Below are 19,650 nucleotides of genomic sequence, written 5' to 3' on the forward strand. Positions count from 1 at the left end.
CACTTGTGAGGCCAGGGATACTAGAACTTCCATCCCATTCACTATTCAATAAAACGGAGATGTCACTGCATGGTCAGGCTGTGTATGGGGAGCTAAACTAGGTCTACCTACTACAGCCTGTAAATAATCAGAGGGTGACTGTGGGAATGTAAAGGGAGATGAATAACTAATCATGAAGAACGCTGCTGACATGACTCCAAACGAGTATTAAACACTTCAGCTCGAAAGTGTCAAAGAAAAGTTGCTCAACTGGACTGTGTTTAGATCCATTTTCAACAGCAGCTGCGACAGATCCCCGTACGAGGAACGCAGACGGTTCATATTCACAGGACTCACCGACAGTGAGAGAGGTACAGACCAGGCCGTGTGCCACCAACATCGCCGCTAATGAAAACAACATTTCTCGTTTCTCTTCATCTCTGGCGGCGTTAATTAATTCCTGGTGTCGCGCGGTCGCAGCTGTCGGGGCTCTAATCTTCCAGACGTGGACAAGTGGTGAACAGGTTCCCATTTCAAAGCCGGAGCACTGTACACATTCCACAACTCAAATGTATGAAAACGTTTGCAAGAAGGGCCCCTGTCATCAAAGCCGCGTTATAAAGTGTCTCATACATCGGCACATTGGGGAATGGTTGAGACTTGACTCGTGATTAATGCTGGGCTGATGCGGTGCCTACGGAAAGTGTTCAGACCTCTTGCATTTTCACACATTGTTGCATTACGTTCTTATTCTAAAATGTCAATATATACACTGCCGTTCAAAGTTTGGAGTCATTTAGAAAATGTCCTTGTTTTTGAAAGAAATCACTTTTTTTTGTCCATTAAAATAACATCAAATTGATCAGAGATACAGTGTAGACATTGTTAATGTTGTAAAAGACTATTGTAGCTGGAAACGGCTGATTTTTAATGGAATATCTACATAGGCGTACAAAGGCCCATTATCAGCAACCATCACTCCTGTGTTCCAATGGCACGTTGTGTTAGCTAATCCAAGTTTATCATTTTAAAAGGCTAATTGATCATTAGAAAACCATTTTGAAATTATGTTAGCCCACATGAAAACTGTTGTCCTGATTAAAGAAGCAATACAACTGGCCTTCTTCAGACTAGTTGAGTATCTGGATCATCAGCATTTGTGGGTTCGATTACAGGCTCAAAATGGTCAGAAACAAAAAACTTTCTTCTGAAACTCATCAGTCTATTCTTGTTCTGAGACATTAAGGCTATTCCTTGCTATAAATTGCCAAGAAACTGAAGATGTCTTACAACGCTGCTCAATTCACAGAACAGCGCAAACGGGCTCTAGACAGAATAGAAAGAGGAGTGAGAGGCCCCGGTGCACAACTGAGCAAGAGGACAAGTACATCAGAGTGTCTAGTTTGAGAAACAGACGCCTTAGAAGTCCTCAACTGGCAGCTTCATTAAATAGTACTCGCAAAACACCAGTTTTGGCAAACTCCAAGCAGGCTGTCATGTGCCTTCTACTGAGGAGTGGCTGCCATCTGGCCTGATTGGTGGAGAGCTGCAGAGATGTCTTATTCTTATCCGTATTGTTTAAAATGCATTGTTGTTTAGGGGCTCGTAAGTAAGCATTTCACTGTAAAGTCTACTACTGTCTACACCTGTTGTATTCGGCGCATGTGACTAATCAAATTTGATTTGATTTGATTTGATTCTGGAAGGTTCTCTATCTCCACAGAGGAACTCTAGAGCTCTGTCAGAGTGACCATCGGGTTCTTGGTCACCTCCCTGACCAAGGCCCTTCTCTCTCAGTTGCTCAGTTTGGCAGGGTGGCCAGCCCTAGAAAGAGTCTTGGTGGTTCCAAACTTTTTCCATTTAAGAACGATGGAGGCCACTGTGTTATTGGGGTCTTTCAATGCTGCAGAAATGTTGGGGTACCCTTCCCCAGATCTGTGCGTCGACACAATCCTGTCTCTGACCTCTACGGATAATTCCTTCGACCTCATGGCTTGGGTTTTGCTTTGATGTGCACTGTCAACTGTGGGACCTTATATAGACAGTTGTGAGCCTTTCTGAATCAGGTCCAATTAATTGAATTTACCACCAGTGGACTCCAATCAAGTTGTAGAAACATCTCAAGGATGATCAGTGGAAACAGGATGCACCTGACCTCAATGTCGAGGCTCATAGAAAAGGGTCTGAATTCTTATGTAAATAATATATTTCTGTTTGTTATTTTTAATACTTTTGCAAACATTTCTAAAAACCTGTTTTCGCTATGTCAATGAGGAACATGTTTTATTTCATCCATTTGAGAACAAAGCTGTGACAAAGAAATGGAAAAGGAGGAGGGGTCTGAATACTTTCCAGATGCCCTGTATCTCCCCATCTGACCAGAGGGTTCAGGTAGGAATGAAAACCACACAGCACCAAAGGTCACCCACATGCACACATATAAACACACACACGCAAATTAATGCAAGCACACACACAAACTGCTCCCCAACCAAAACAAACCCCCTCCCCAAATGATCAGCATTTTCAGTGTATTAGCCTCTGCAATAGACCATGAAGTCCTGGTATGATAGCAGTGTCCATTTAGCCATTTAGGGGGATCAGATGAATAGGCCTTGATCCAGCAACCCTGACGCTTCCAACACACCGGCAGCATCACTGCTTCTGAAGAGTACGCAGTATCATCTGGATATGTGTGCAACAGAAGTTCAACATTCACCGTCTGCTTCCATTTCTGTCAAGCCGTCTACACATACAGTTTGACGCATACGTTCGATAAATCCAACGTACCACACAGGACACACTGCAACTGCCTCTGCAAAGCAATGCTGCAAGGAAAACGCAGTGTTTCATTGGAAATGAATGTCATTCTGGTGTACCAAAATGTAATGGCGCTCTCAGTGTGATCGAAGAGTAAGGGGTGATTGTCTATTAGCACCTGTGCCATAAAGGTTGTGATCTCTTGCCAGAGGCCATAGCATGCACACACCTCCACCTGTCCCTAGCCATCCCAAAATAAACCTACACCCTTCACCCTCAAAACTACACCATAACCAGTAACCATCCCAAAATAAACCTACACCCTTCACCCTCAAAACTACACCCTAACCAGTAACGATCCCAAAATAAACCTACACCCTTCACCCTCAAAACTTCACCCTAACCAGTAAACATCCCAAAATAAACCTACACCCTTCAACCCCAAATGTGACTCTGTGAGCCCCTCATTACCACAGAACCTCCCTGCAGTGATCCAGGAAATCCTCCAGGCTCTAGTAATTTCATAGGCTATAACTTAGCCTAATGACTACAGTTAGGACCCAGTTTTTCCAGGTCAGGTCACATGGTCAGGAAACCCTGTCTCTGGATATATTACTGGTGCTCTAGCCAGTGATCTTGGGGTCAGGCCAGAATGCCCTCATATAATGAGAGCGCTGTTTGGGGATTTGTTCTAGTAACGAGAGAGAAAGGGCAGGCTTAAGCAATGCACCCTGGGTCTTTGTCTGGGCGCTGGCAGTATTGACGAGCGCTGATCGATGTTAATTGCTAGACAGAATCGCTGTATTGATGAGGCTCCAAGGAGGCAGCAACCTGCAGGCCTGGCTGGTTGGTTGGTCATCCCCATCCCTGAAGAGAGAGAGAGAGAGAGATAGAGGCAGAGAGGCAGAGAGAGGCAGAGCGGCACAGAGAGAGAGGGGGAGCCAAAGAGAGAGGCAGAGTGAGAGAGAGAGAGAGAGAGAGAGAGAGAGAGAGAGAGAGAGAGAGAGAGAGGGGCAGCGAGAGGGAGGGGCAGCGAGATAGAGAGAGAGAGAGAGAGAGAGAGAGAGAGGGGCAGAGAGGGGCAGCGAGAGAGAGAGGCAGAGAGAGATGAGAGGCAGAGAGAGAGAGAGAGAGAGGCAGCGAGAGTCAGCGAGAGAGAGAGACAAAGACATGAGGCAAAGACATGAGAAAATAATATGCTCCCTCACTGCAAACAGAGGGAGAGACTGAGGGAGATACAGAGGAAGAGACAGAGAGACAGAGGGAGGGAGAGACAGGGGGAGGGAGAGATGGAGGACGAGAGAGACGGATGGAGAGAGAGATTCAGAGGGAGAGATAGAGAGAGAGATAGAGAGAGGGAGAGAGCCCACAAAATGAGGTGGAAACTGAGCTGCACTTCCTAACCTCCTGCCCAATGTATGACCATATTAGAGAGACATATTTCCCTCAGATTACACAGATCCACAAAGAATTCGAAAACAAATCCATTTTGAAAAACTCCCATATCTACTGGGTGAAAGAGACAGTGTGCCATCAGAGCAGCAAGATTTGTGACCTGTTGCCACGAGAAAAGGGCAACCAGTGAGGAACAAAGAAGATTGTAGAAGACAACCCATATCTATGCTTATTTATTTTATCTTGTGTCCTTTCAAATTTGTACCTTGTAAAAACACTGTATATATATATATAATATGACATTTTCAATGTCTTTATTGTTTTGAAACTTCTGTATGTGTGATGTCTACTGTTAATTTTTATTGTTTACCTTACTTGCTTTGGCAATGTTAACACATGTTTCCCATGCCAATAAAGCCCCTTGAATTGAATTGAATTGAGAGAGACAGAGGGAGAGATAGAGAGAGCAATAGACAGAGGGAGAGAGAGACAGAGAGAGAGAGCGAGAGAGAGAGAGAGAGAGAGAGAGAGAGAGAGAGAGAGAGAGAGAGAGAGGCAGATTTATTTATTTATTTAGATTTTATATTTATTACATTTCTACTATTGACTGTTTCCATTTTATCGTTATTATTTTTGTATTTAATTTTTTATTATTATTTACTACCATTTTATATTATTATTTGCTACGTTTATAATTTTGTTAAAATGTATACTGTATACATTGTTGCTTTGGCAATATTGACACAATGTTTTTCATGCCAATAAAGCAGCTTGAATTTCAAAAACATTTGACAGAGTGAGAGGTAAACAGAGGGAGAGAGAGATGGAGGGAGAGAGAGACAGAGGGAGAGGTAGACAGAGTGAGAGAGAGACAGAGGGAGAGAGAGACAGAGGGATAGAGAGACAGAGGGAGAGGTAGACAGAGGGAGAGAGAGACAGAAGGAGAGGTAGACAGAGGGAGAGAGAGACGGAGGGAGAGACAGAATGACAGAGAGAGAGATAGACAGAGGGAGAGGTAGACAGAGTGAGAGAGAGACAGAGGGAGAGAGAGACAGAGGGAGAGAGAGAGAGACAGAGGGAGATGTAGACAAGGGAGAGTTAGACAGTGTGAGAGAGAGACAGAGGGAGAGAGAGACAGAGGGAGAGAGAGACAGAGGGAGAAGTAGACAGAGGGAGAGAGAGACAGAGGGAGAGACAGAGAATGACAGAGAGAGAGATAGACAGAGGGAGAGGTAGACAGAGTGGGAGAGAGACAGAGGGAGAGAGAGACAGAGGGGGAGACAGAGAGAGAGACAGAGGGAGATGTAGACAAGGGAGAGTTAGACAGAGGGAGAGAGAGACAGAGGGATAGAGAGACAGAGGGAGAGGTAGACAGAGGGAGAGAGAGACAGAAGGAGAGGAGACAGAGAGAGAGAGAGGGAGGGAGAGACAGAATGACAGAGAGAGAGATAGACAGAGGGAGAGGTAGACAGAGTGAGAGAGAGACAGAGGGAGAGAGAGACAGAGGGAGAGAGAGAGAGACAGAGGGAGATGTAGACAAGGGAGAGTTAGACAGTGTGAGAGAGAGACAGAGGGAGAGAGAGACAGAGGGAGAGAGAGACAGAGGGAGAAGTAGACAGAGGGAGAGAGAGACAGAGGGAGAGACAGAGAATGACAGAGAGAGAGAGATAGACAGAGGGAGAGGTAGACAGAGTGGGAGAGAGACAGAGGGAGAGAGAGACAGAGGGAGAGAGAGAGAGACAGAGGGAGATGTAGACAAGGGAGAGTTAGACAGTGTGAGAGAGAGACAGAGGGAGAGAGAGACAGAGGGAGAGAGAGACAGAGGGAGAGAGAGACAGAGGGAGAGAGAGACAGAGGGAGAGGTAGACAGAGGGAGAGGGAGACAGAGAGGAGAGATAGACATAGGGAGAGAGAGACAGAGAGAGAGGTAGACAGAGGGAGAGAGAGAGACAGAGGGAGAGAGAGACAGAAGGAGAGGTAGACAGGGGGAGAGAGAGACGGAAGGAGAGACAAAGAATGACAGAGAGAGAGATAGACAGAGGGAGAGAGAGACAGAGGGAGAGGGAGAGAAAGGGAGAGAGAGACGGAGGGAGAGAGAGACAGAGGGAGAGGTAGACAGAGGGAGAGAGTGACAGAGGGAGAGAGAGAGAGAGACAGAGGGAGATGTAGACAAGGGAGAGGTAGACAGAGTGAGAGAGAAACAGAGGGAGAGAGAGACAGAGGGAGAGAGAGACAGAGGGAGAGAAAGACAGAAGGAGAGGTAGACAGAGGGAGAGAGAGACAGAGGGAGAGACAGAGAATGACAGAGAGAGAGATAGACAGAGGGAGAGGGAGACAGAGGGAGAGAGAGACAGAGGGAGAGGGAGACAGAGGGAGAGATAGACAGAGGGAGAGATAGACAGAGGGAGAGAGAGACAGAGGGAGAGGTAGACAGAGGGAGAGGGAGACAGAGAGAGAGATAGAGATAGACAGAGGCAGAGATAGACAGAGGGAGAGATAGACAGAGGGAGAGAGAGACAGTGGGAGAGAGAGACAGAGGAGAGAGAGACAGAGGGAGACAGAGGGAGAGATAGACAGAGGGAGAGATAGACAGAGGGAGAGAGAGACAGAGATAGACAGAGGGAGAGAGAGACAGAGGGAGAGAGAGACAGAGGGAGACAGAGGGAGAGATAGACAGAGTGAGAGGGTGAGATAGGTGATACAAAGAGAGGGGGAATTAAAGACAGAAAATGAATGAAAGAAAGACTTATGTGAAAGTGGGAGAAGAAGAGAAGGAGAAATGGAGAAAAAAATAAAGAAAATGAGAAGTGTGTAGAAGGACTTGTACGTTCCTGTACATTACCACAATCACACCATGAGCAGTTAATCATGAAACATCTACACCTTTGTTTTTCCTGGAGAGTTCTCAGTTCTTTCCCCCTGTCCGCACGATGGACGGAGAACCCCGCTGGAAGAGCCTGAGGTACCTTTACATTTGTCAGTTGGCTATGTTGCTGTCGGATCATCCTTTACCCAGCAGTAAAAACAGCATCAAATCAAATCAAGTTGTATTTGTCACATGTGCAGTGTCATGCTTACTTAGCCGTTTTTAAGAGAAATAAGTGTTTAGTAAAAAATGTAAAACAAAAAATAAAACGAACAAATAATTGAAGAGCAGCAGTAAAATAACTTTAGCGAGACTATATACAGGGGGGTACCGGTACAGAGTCAATGTGCGGGGGCACCGGTTAGTTAAGGTAATTGAGGTCATATGTACATGTACATATTAGTTAACGTGACTTTGCATAGATAATAACCAGAGAGTAGCAGCAGCGTAAAAGAGGGGTCCTGGTGGCCATTTGATTTGCTGTTCAGGAGTCTTACGTCTTGGGGGTAGAAGCTGGAAGCCTTTTGGACCTAGACTTGGTGCTCCGGTACCGCTTGCCGTGCGGTAGCAGAGAAAACAGTCTATGCCTAGAGTGGCTGGAGTCTTGGACAATTTTTAGGGCCTTTCTCTGACACCGCCTGGTATAGAGGTCCTGCATGGCAGGAAGCTTGGCCCCAGTGATGTACTGGGCCACACGCACTACCCTCTGTAGTGCCTTGCGGTCGGAGGCCGAGCAGTTGCCATACCAGGTGGTGATGCAACCAGCTGCACTTATTGATGAAGCCATTGACTGATGTGCTGTACTCCTCAATGCCATCTGAGGAATCCCAGAACATATTCCAGTCTGTGCAAAGCAGTCCTGCAGTCAGTCCTAGCAAACAGTCCTGTAGCTTAGCATCTTCTTCATCCAACCACTTTCCTATTGACCGAGTCACTGGTGCTTCCTGCTTTAGGAATCAAGAGGATAGAAATATGGTGAGATTTACCAAATGGAGGGCGAGGGAGAGCTTTGTACGCGTCTCTGTGTGGAGTAGGAGCGCCACCTCTGGATGAGCGTTTTCCTGTTTGCTTATGGCCGTATACAGCTCATTGAGTGGGGTCTTAGTGCCAGCATCAGTGTGTGGTGGTAAATAGACAGCTACGAAGAATATAGATGAGAACTCTCTTGATAAGTAGTCTACAGTTTATCACGAGATGCTCTACCTCAGGCGAACATAACCTCGAGACTTCCTTAGATTTTGTGCACCAGCTGTTGTTTACAAATATACATAGAAAGCCACCCCTTGTCTTACCAAAGGCCGCTGTTCTATCCTGACGAAAAAAGCTTAAAACCCACCAGCTATACGTTATTCATGTTGTCGTTCAGCCACGACTCTGTGAAACATAAGATATTACAGTTTTTAATGTCTTGTTGGTAGGATATACGTGATTATTTTTGCATTGATTGTACGTTGGCTAATAAGACCGATGGTAAAGGGAGACCCGCTCGGCGTCTGATCCTTAAAGGACACCCAGATCTTTGTCCCTGATATCTTTGTCTCTTTCTCCTGCGAATGAGAGGATGAGGGCCTTGCCGGGTGTCTGGAGTAAATCCTTCCTGTCCGGCTCGTTGAAGAAGAAGTATTCCTCCAGTACGGGGTGAGTAATCGCTGTCCTGATGTCTAGAAGCTCTTTTCGGTCATAACACACGGTGGCAGAAATATTATGTAGAAAATAAGTTTCAAATTAAACAAAAGAACACACACAATAGCAAAATTGGTTAGGAGTTCGTAAAACGGCAGCCATCTCATCCGGCGCCATTATACATCTAATGTAAATCTCCTCCGGAGCCATTATACATCTAATGTAAATCTCCTCCGGCGCCGTTATACATCTAATGTAAATCTCCTCCGGAGCCATTATACATCTAATGTAAATCTCCTCCGGCGCCATTATACATCTAATGTAAATCTCAACCGGCGCCATTATACATCTAATGTAAATCTCCTCCAGCGCCATTATACATCTAATGTAAATCTCCTCCGGTGCCATTATACATCTAATGTAAATCTCCTCCGGTGCCATTATACATCTAATGTAAATCTCTATTTTTTTATTTTTTATTTTTTTATTTCACCTTTATTTAACCAGGTAGGCTAGTTGAGAACAAGTTCTCATTTACAACTGCGACCTGGCCAAGATAAAGCATAGCAGTGTGAACAGACAACACAGAGTTACACATGGAGTAAACAATTAACAAGTCAATAACACAGTAGAAAAAAAGGGGAGTCTATATACAATGTGTGCAAAAGGCATGAGGAGGTAGGCGAATAATTACAATATTGCAGATTAACACTGGATTGATAAATGATCATGTACAGGTAGAGATATTGGTGTGCAAAAGAGCAGAAAAGTAAATAAATAAAAACTGTGGGGATGAGGTAGGTGAAAATGGGTGGGCTATTTACCAATAGATTATGTACAGCTGCAGCGATCGGTTAGCTGCTCAGATAGCTGATGTTTGAAGTTGGTGAGGGAGAGAAAGGTCTCCAACTTCAGCGATTTTTGCAATTCGTTCCAGTCACAGGCAGCAGAGTACTGGAACGAAAGGCGGCCGAATGAGGTGTTGGCTTTAGGGATGATCAGTGAGATACACCTGCTGGAGCGCGTGCTACGGATGGGTGTTGCCATCGTGACCAGTGAACTGAGATAAGGCGGAGCTTTACCTAGCATGGCCTTGTAGACGACCTGGAGCCAGTGGGTCTTGCGACGAATATGTAGCGAGGGCCAGCCGACTAGAGCATACAAGTCGCAGTGGTGGGTAGTATAAGGTGCTTTAGTGACAAAACGGATGGCACTGTGATAAACTGCATCCAGTTTGCTGAGAAGAGTGTTGGAAGCAATTTTGTAGATGACATCGCCGAAGTCGAGGATCGGTAGGATAGTCAGTTTTACTAGGGTAAGCTTGGCAGCGTGAGTGAAGGAGGCTTTGTTACGGAACAGAAAGCCGACTCTTGATTTGATTTTCGATTGGAGATGTTTGATATGGGTCTGGAAGGAGAGTTTGCAGTCTAGCCAGACACCTAGGTACTTATAGGTGTCCACATATTCAAGGTCGGAACCATCCAGTGTGGTGATGCTAGTCGGGCATGCGGGTGCAGGCAGCGATCGGTTGAAAAGCATGCATTTGGTTTTACTAGCGTTTAAGAGCAGTTGGAGGCCACGGAAGGAGTGTTGTATGGCATTGAAGCTCGTTTGGAGGTTAGATAGCACAGTGTCCAATGACGGGCCGAAAGTATATAGAATGGTGTCGTCTGCGTAGAGGTGGATCAGGGAATCACCCGCAGCAAGAGCAACATCATTGTGATATACAGAGAAAAGAGTCGGCCCGAGAATTGAACCCTGTGGCACCCCCATAGAGACTGCCAGAGGACCGGACAGCATGCCCTCCGATTTGACACACTGAACTCTGTCTGCAAAGTAATTGGTGAACCAGGCAAGGCAGTCATCCGAAAAACCGAGGCTACTGAGTCTGCCGATAAGAATATGGTGATTGACAGAGTCGAAAGCCTTGGCAAGGTCGATGAAGACGGCTGCACAGTACTGTCTTTTATCGATGGCGGTTATGATGTCGTTTAGTACCTTGAGTGTGGCTGAGGTGCACCCGTGACCGGCTCAGAAACCAGATTGCATAGCGGAGAAGGTACGGTGGGATTCGAGATGGTCAGTGACCTGTTTGTTGACTTGGCTTTCGAAGACCTTAGATAGGCAAGGCAGAATGGATATAGGTCTGTAACAGTTTGGGTCCAGGGTGTCTCCCCCTTTGAAGAGGGGGATGACTGCGGCAGCTTTCCAATCCTTGGGGATCTCAGACAATATGAAAGAGAGGTTGAACAGGCTGGTAATAGGGGTTGCGACAATGGAGGCGGATAGTTTCAGAAATAGAGGGTCCAGATTGTCAAGCCCAGCTGATTTATACGGGTCCAGGTTTTGCAGCTCTTTCAGAACATCTGCTATCTGGATTTGGGTAAAGGAGAACCTGGAGAGGCTTGGGCGAGGAGCTGCGGGGGGGCCGGAGCTGTTGGTCGAGGTTGGAGTAGCCAGGCGGAAGGCATGGCCAGCCATTGAGAAATGCTTGTTGAAGTGTACAAAGTACACTAAAGGTATGTGGACAACTGCTCCTCAAACTTCTCAATCCAAAATCATGGGCGTTAATATGGAGTTGGTCACCACTTTACTGCTATATCAGCCTCCACTCTTCTGGAAAGACTTTCCACTGGACATTGGAACATTGCTGTGGGCACTTGCCTTCATTCAGCCACAAGAGCATTAGTGAGGTCAGGCACTGAGGTTGGGCGATTAGGCCTGGCTCGCAGTCAACGTTCCAATTCATCCCAAAGGTGTTTGATGGGGTTGAGGTCAGGGCTTTGTGCAGGCCAGTCAAGTTTTTTCACAATGATCTCAACAAACCATTTCTGTATGGACTTTGCTTTGTGCCCAGGGGACATTGTCATGCTGAAACAGGAAAGGGTCTTCCCCAAACTGTAGCCACAAAGTTGGAAGTACAGAATCGTCTAGAATGTCATTGTATGCTGTAGCATTAATATTTCCCTTCACTGGAACTAAGGGGCCTATCCCGAACCATGAAAAACAGCCCCAGACCATTATTCCTCCTCCACCAAACTTTACAGTTGTCACTATGCATTGGGGCAGGTAGCATTCTCCTGGCATCCGCCAAACCCAAATTTGTCAGTCTGACTGCCAGATGGTGAAGCGTGATTCAGCACTCCAGAGAAGGCGTTTCCACTGCTCCAGAGTCCAATGGCTGCGATCTTTACACCACTCCAGCCGACGCTTATCATTGGGAATGGCGATTTTGGGCTTGTGTGTGACTGCTCAGCCATGGAAACCCATTTCATGAAGCTCCTGCCGAACAGTTATTGTGCTGACATTGCTTCCAGGGGCAGTTTGGAACTCGGTAGTGAGTGTTGCAACTGAGGACAGACGATTTGTTCGCGCTACTCGTCGGTCTGTGAGCTTGTGTGGCTTACCACTTGTGGTGAGCCGTTGGAGCTGCTAGACATTTCCACTTCACAGTAACAGCACTTGACCGGGGCAGCTCCAGCAGTGCAAACTTGACAAACTGACTTGTTGGAAAGGTGGCGTCCTATGACGATCGCTTCAGTATGTGCTATTCTACTGCAATTGTTATTCCTATGGATGTGTGCTCGGTTGTATACACCGGTCAGCAAATCAAATCAAATCAAATGTATTTATAAAGCCCTTCTTACATCAGCTGATATCTCAAAGTGCCGTACAGAAACCCAAGGTAAAACTCCAAACAGCAAGCAATGCAGGAATAGAACCACGGGTGGGCCTGAGATAGCCAAATCCGCTATTGTAAAATAGGTATATTTCTCTGCATATCTAAGCATACCTCTTGAACCTTCTGTATCCTCCTGACTGGCGGTTCTTTTTTAAATCGTGATAAACGTTTGAAAGGAATGTGAGTTTTATTCAGTACCTTTAGTTATTGCTTGTGATTCTAAAGTCTACCAACCTTGCCAGCAGGCATGCCAGTTAAGATATATGATTGATAGCTACCAAGAAGCCATTTCAGGCTACTTATGAGGTTGGGAGACTGGGACCCTATCTGGGCTAGCTAAAACCAAATTCAGAAAATTGCTAGGTGGCTAGTTTTTTAACATAAAATTATATTTGATTTGATTTATACAGGCCACATCTGAAGGGACACGTGCCCCTGTGCCTAATATGGGCATGACACATCTGAATTGGGATATTTCTGAAACTCTCATAGTCTAATAAAGACCATGTTTAAATTACACCAATTACCAAGTGCAAGCTGGGGCAAAGGAACGCCCTGTGTAATGACTGGCGCCCCCTGTGGTGTGTTGGAGTAAACAGCGGTCACATGTGTGTCTGTTTGAACCTGTGGTCCAGCGGGCTGTGGTCAGCCAGGTGGTTTATAAGAAGTGCCCTCTTGCCCTGGCCTGGCTAGCTGGACACCAGGCAGACCATAGGAGTAAACTATCCACCCAGACACAGGTGCAGGGACGGTAAGAGGGCCAGGAGCTCTTCTATTGAACATGACTTAAAAGGCATTCAACCACAGTACCCCTACCCAGCCACGTAGCTGCTGTCATGTGTGCGCGTGCACGTGTGTGTGTGAGAGAGCGAGCGAGAGAGAGAGAGAGCGAGTGAGAGAGAGAGAGCGAGAGAGAGAGAGGTATGGAAGGATTGTTGTGTTGGCTTGGCTGACCGTCTGCGGTTATGTGGCGGTGAGAGAGAGAGTTGGGAGCGCAGAGCGGGCGTTGCTGCCGAAATCCCTGAGAAATGTTCGTTTTGGATCCGAGTCCTTGCTTACATACCGCCCTCCTACTTTTCAAGCGGACTGTCTCTCACTCTCCGTTTCATTTTCCCCTATTAAGGTTGAACTTATAAGTTATGAAACAAAGTCAAAATACATAACTTTTTAAAGCCATATATATAATGATTTACTTTGAGGGTCTGCTCTCCTCTCTTCCCGCTCTTGCGGTCTCGCCCCACCATGGGTCCAGGGCAGAGGGGTGGCAGTGGTCGGGTTTCTCTTTCACTGAGGCGAGGAGTAATCTGAGGGCAAAAGTAACTCGCCTCTTTTATTCCCCAGGGAGTTGTGAAAGGTGGCAAAAGAGCAGAGAAACCCACATAAACCCGTATTTTGTGGAGATTTGTAAAAACTCAGCCTTGTTTCCCCTTCCCCCTTACTTGCAGCCAGTGACATGTCCAACACGGTTTTGCCGGAGTTGGTCGGCATCACATAGCGACTGACTGATCTAATTTTGATCCATTAAGTGTGTGTGTGAGAGAGTGGGTGCGGAGAGAGAGCAGCAGAGGGAGAGGTGGCTGGTGGTGGGAAGGAGGGAGGGAGCGGTGGATTGATCCACGGCTGTTAAAATCTTGTTCTGTTTTTTTCTTGGAGTGAGGTTTGTGCCTGCCGACTGACTCGCCTATCCCATACAGCAATCCCATCCACGGTAAATACAAGCTTTTTTGCGGAAGGAAAATCTTGTCATTTAAAAAAAAGCGAAAACCAACATATATGTTGGAGCTGGAGAAAAGCCGCAGCTGTGTCCTTTTTGTGTTTTCCCCTCGCCACTGATTGGAAGAAGGAAACATAGAGAGAGAGGGAGAGACGGTGCAGGTTCTTGGATCGATTTGTCAATGTGATTAGGTAAACGTCGTTTCAAGTGCACGCATTCACTTTACCCTTATTTCTTTACCAACAGAAGTATACCCGTTTCTTCTGTTCTGCAACGCTCGGATCTTTGTACCAGCCATATACACGTTGTTGTTTTTTCAGGAAAACTGCTAACTTTCTATTTTTAAAAAAATAAATAAAAATATCAGATTGCTTTTTTTCCCCTTCGAACAGTTTCGAGGTGATGTAATCGTTCTGTGTTTTGGTTGGTATTGTGTCGGAGCTCTGGGAGGACTGCAGCCAGGCAACTTGCGGCTGAGACAGACGGGGAAGTCAGGGAAATCAGGTGCAAAGAGCGGCTTTCATTTCCGTGCTGTCGCGGGTGGCTGGGTCCGCCACCCAGTCACAGCTGTTCCCATCCTCTCCAATTCCCCCTCCCTCTATCACTACATCCCTCCTCTCTCTCACTCCCCCTCCCTCTATCACTACATCCCTCCTCTCTCTCACTCCCCCTCCCTCTATCACTACATCCCCCTCCCTCTATCACTACATCCCTCCTCTCTCTCACTCCCCCTCCCTCTATCACTACATCCCTCCTCTCTCTCACTCCCCCTCCCTCTATCACTACATCCCTCCTTTCTCTCACTCCCCCTCCCTCTATCACTACATCCCTCCTCTCTCTCACTCCCCCTCCCTCTATCACTACATCCCTCCCCTCCCTCTATCACTACATCCCTCCCTCTATCACTACATACCTCCTCTCTCTCACTCCCCCTCCCTCTATCACTACATCCTTCCTCTCTCTCACTCCCCCTCCCTCTATCACTACACTCCCTCCTATCACTACATCCTTTCTCCCCTCCCCCCCTCTATCACTACATCCCTCCTCTCTCTTTCTCCCCCTCCCTCTATCACTACATCCCTCCTCTCTCTCACTCCCCCTCCCTCTATCACTACATCCCTCCTCTCTCTCACTCCCCCTCCCTCTATCACTACATCCCTCCTCTCTCTCACTCCCCCTCACCTCTTCCCTTTCATTCAACTCTCTCCATCTCCCTCTGAGCTAGACCGCTCCGGGCTTTTCTCCTCTCTACTGGACACTGTTGTTCGGTGTCCCCCGGGCCAGAGACGTCGTGACCCATCGTGCGGAAGTAGCCATGACCGAGCCCGCCCTGCAGCACCCGGCGCCCGCAGAGCCCCCTTCTCCACGCCGCCCTCGCCTCCAGCCCGTCCAGGTACCCCGCCTCCCACAGCGCCTTACCTTGCCTCGCAGGGACTAGATACCTCTTTCTGCGTCTCATATCTACAAATTCGTCCAATGTGGAATTCTCTCAGAAGAAAGTTATTGACCTAGTATAAGCCTTATTGTAGCACCAAAACACCAGGACGACCGTGAATTACACATAACGTAGCGGGAAAGTCGATTGGACTTTCGCAGCTGTGAGCCGTGAGGGCGCTTTCACCTGTTCCTCTCAAGCCCGGAGGCTGCAGCTGTTTAATGTCCTAACCGCTCCCCGCGCTCCGCCCTCCCCGCTCCACCAGCCATAGTGACAGCCAAGAAAGGTAGCCCTCTGGTCACAGTGGCACGGCCACCCCGCCCCGCCCCGCACCGCCACACCCCACCCACCCACCGCAAGCTGATGCCAACGAGAGTGTCCGCTGACTCTTTGACCCTCCACTCCATCCAGCGGATTATAAACACACAAGTGAACTCTCCGGACTGTCGGACCGGCTCTGACCGACAAGGAGACTGACTCTGGGCGAAGTTCCGTAGTGGAGGGGGGAAGAGATGCGGTCCCTTCTCTCCACGCTCGCTGTCTTGTAAGTCTCTCTAACAACACATTTCTCAATAATGATTTTGAAATATAAAACAACTTATGTTTCAGTCATATATATATATATAAGACTCAAACATAAATTACTTTATATATAGGGTTTCTCTGGCTATTTATTTGACTATCTCTTCCCATATGTCACCATAGAAACGTTTCAAGATAGGTCAGGTTGTGATTGGCAAACGTTTCAGTATCACTGGGTTCGAGTTTGGGCCACGCCACTCGGACATGTCATAAACACCTTTATAACCCTTATTGCTGGTGTTGTTGATGTTGACCAATTCAATTGGACCTCGGTTTATATGAAGTAGAGTACAGTAATTGGATTCAATAATAGTCTACACACTATCGCAAACATTCATTGGCTCATAGGCTACAACAATATCTAATGGAATAGGAAAATGCTGACATGCCAACTGCCACTGTGTTAAAGTAGAGTGTAGTGCCTGCGGTTGACTATTTGAGGTGTGTCCCGTTAAAAGCCAGGAATTAATTTGTCTTTCTTTGTGTCGGCTGTATTTATCCCAGATGGCAGTCATCTCCAGATAGTTCTCATTCCCTTGCTCAGACAACCTGTACAGACAACCTGTACTGTCTCTCTCTCTCTCTCTCTCTCTCATATTGATGTGTATCACACTGCTGCTCTCTCGTGAAGCTATTTACGATTTACGTATTGTGTTGTTGTGGATGGCTGTTCACGAATCAAAATGTGTATTTGAACCCAATGATGGTTGAATTCAAGAAGTTTAAGCTGCCTATCAATCATTGTTTTTGAAACCAGTGGACAGCCAGTGAAAAATGCGCTCTTGCGACAGCAGCATAGTGGAATCCCAGCCTATGGATACAATAAAATGTGATAAAAGAAATAAAAGCTTAAATGAATCATTCTCTCTACTATTATTCTGACATTTCACATAATTAAAATAAAGTGGTGATCCTAACTGACCTAAAATGGAATTTTAACTAGGATTAAATGTCAGGAATTGTGAAAAACTGAGTTTAAATGTATTTGGCTAAAGTGTATGTAAACTTCCGACTTCAACTGTATATATATATATATATATATATATATACTACCATTCAAAAGTTTGGGGTCACTTAGAAATGCCCTTGTTTTTGAAATAAAAGCACATTTTTTGTCCATTAAAATAACATCAAATTGATCAGAAATACAGTGTAGATATTGTTAATGTTGTAAATTACTATTGTAGCTGGAAACGGCAGATTGTTTAAAATGGAATATCTACATAGGTGTACAGAGGCCCATTATCAGCAACCATCACTCCTGTGTTCCAATGGCACATTGTGTTAGCTAATCCAAGTTTATCATTTTAAAAGGCTAATTGATCATGAGAAAACCCTTTTGCAATTATGTTAGCACAGCTGAAAACGGTTGTCCAGATTAAAGAAGCAATAAAACTGGCCTTCTTCAGATTAGTTGAGTATCTGGAGAATCAGAATTTGTGGGTTCGATTACAGGCTCAAAATGGCCAGAAACAAAGGACTTTCTTCTGGAACTCATCAGTCTATTCTTGTTCTGAGAAATGAAGGCAATTCCATGTGAGAAATTGCCAAGAAACTGAAGATCTCGTACAACACTGTGTACTACTACCTTCACAGAACAGAGCAAACTGGCTACAACCAGAATAGAAAGAGGAGTGGGAGGCCCCGGTGCACAACTGAGCAAGAGGACAAGTATATTAGAATGTCTAGTTTGCGAAACAGATGCCTCACAAGTCTTCAACTGGCAGATTCATTAAATAGATCCCGCAAAACAACAGTCTCACCGTCAATAGTGAAGAGGCGACTCCAGGATGCTGGCCTTCCAGGCAGAGTTTCTCTGTCCGGTATCTGTGTTCTTTTGCACATCTTAATCTTTTCTTTTTATTGGCCAGTCTGAGACGTGGCTTTTTCTTTGCAACTCTGCCGAGAAGACCAGCATCCCGGAGTCGCCTCTTCACTGTTGACGCTGAGACTGGTGTTTTGCGAGCACTATTTAAGGAAGCTTCAAAAACAAGGACATTTCTAAGGGACCCCAAACTTTTGAACAGTAGTGTATATATATTTAAACTCAGCAAAAAAAGAAACTTCCTCTCACTGTCATCTGCGGTTATTTTCAGCACACTTAACATGTGTAAATATTTGTGTGAACATAAGATTCAACAACTGAGACATAATGTGTCCCTGAACAAAGGGGAGGTCAGAATTAAAAGTAACAGTCAGTATCTGGTGTGGCCACCAGCTGCATTAAACTCGGCAGGGTAGCCTAGTGGTTAGAGCGTTGGACTAGTAACCGGAAGGTTGCGAGTTCAAACCCCCGAGCTGACAAGGTACGACTCTGTCTTTCTGTCCCTGAACAGGCAGTTAACCCACTGTTCCTAGGCCGTCATTGAAAATAAGAATTTGTTCTTAACTGACTTACCTGGTAAAATAAAATAAATAAATAAAAAATTAAGCAGTGCATCTCCGCCTCCTGGACTGCACCAGATTTTCCAGTTCTTGCTGTTACCCCACTCTTCCACCAATGCAAGTTCCCGGATATTTCTGGTTGGAATGGCCCTAGCCCTCACCCTCCTATCTAGCTGGTCCCAGACTTGCTCAATGGGATTGAGATCCGGGCTCTTCGCTGGCTATGGCAGAACACTGACATTCCTGTCTTGCAGGAAATCACACACAAAATGAGCAGTATGGCTGGTGTCATTGTCATGCTGGACCTGCAGGAAGGGTACCACATGAGGGAGGAGGATGTCTTCCCTCTAACCCACATTGTTGAGATTGCGTGCAATGACAACAATCTCAGTCCGATGATGCTGTGACACATCACTCCAGACCATGACGGACCCTCCACCTCCAAATCGATCCCGCACCAGAGTACAGGCCTCCGTGTTATGCTCATTCCTTCGACGATAAACACAAATCCGACCATCAACCCTGGTGAGACAAAACCGCAACTAGTCAGTGAAGAGCACTTTTTGCCAGTCCTGTCTGGGCCAGCGACGGTGGGTTTGTGCCCATAGGCAATGTTGTTTCCGATGATGTGAGGACCTGCCTTACAACAGGCCTACAAGCCCTCAGTCCAGCCTCTCTCAGCCTATTACGAACAGTCTGAGCACTGAGCGAGGGATTGTGCATTCCTGGTGTAACTCATGCACTTGTTGTTGCCATCCTGTACCTGTCCCGCAGGTGTGATGTTCAGATGTACCGATCCTGTTCAGCTGTTGTTACACGTGGTCTTCCACTGCGAGGACGATCAGCTGTTCGTCCTGTCTCCCCGTAGTGCTGTCTTAGGCGTCTCACAGTACAGACATTGCAATTTATTACCCTGGCCACATCTGCTGCAGATGAGAAGGGACCCTGGGCATCTTTTTTTTCTCCAGAGTCAGTAGAAAGGCCTCTTTAGTGTCCATAACTGTGTTTTCATAAGTTTTCATAACTGTGACATTAATTGCCTACCGTCTGTAAGCTGTTAGTGTCTTAACAATCGTTCCACAGGTGCATGTTCATTAATTGTTTATGGATCATTGAACAAGCATAGGAAACAGTGTTTCAACACTTTACAATGAAGATCTGCAAAGTTATATGGATTTTTACGAATTATCTTTGAAAGACAGGGTCCTGAAATAGGGACGTTTCTAATT

This window comes from Oncorhynchus masou, chromosome 9 (assembly GCF_036934945.1).
Source record: "Oncorhynchus masou masou isolate Uvic2021 chromosome 9, UVic_Omas_1.1, whole genome shotgun sequence".
Taxonomy (NCBI): domain Eukaryota; kingdom Metazoa; phylum Chordata; class Actinopteri; order Salmoniformes; family Salmonidae; genus Oncorhynchus; species Oncorhynchus masou.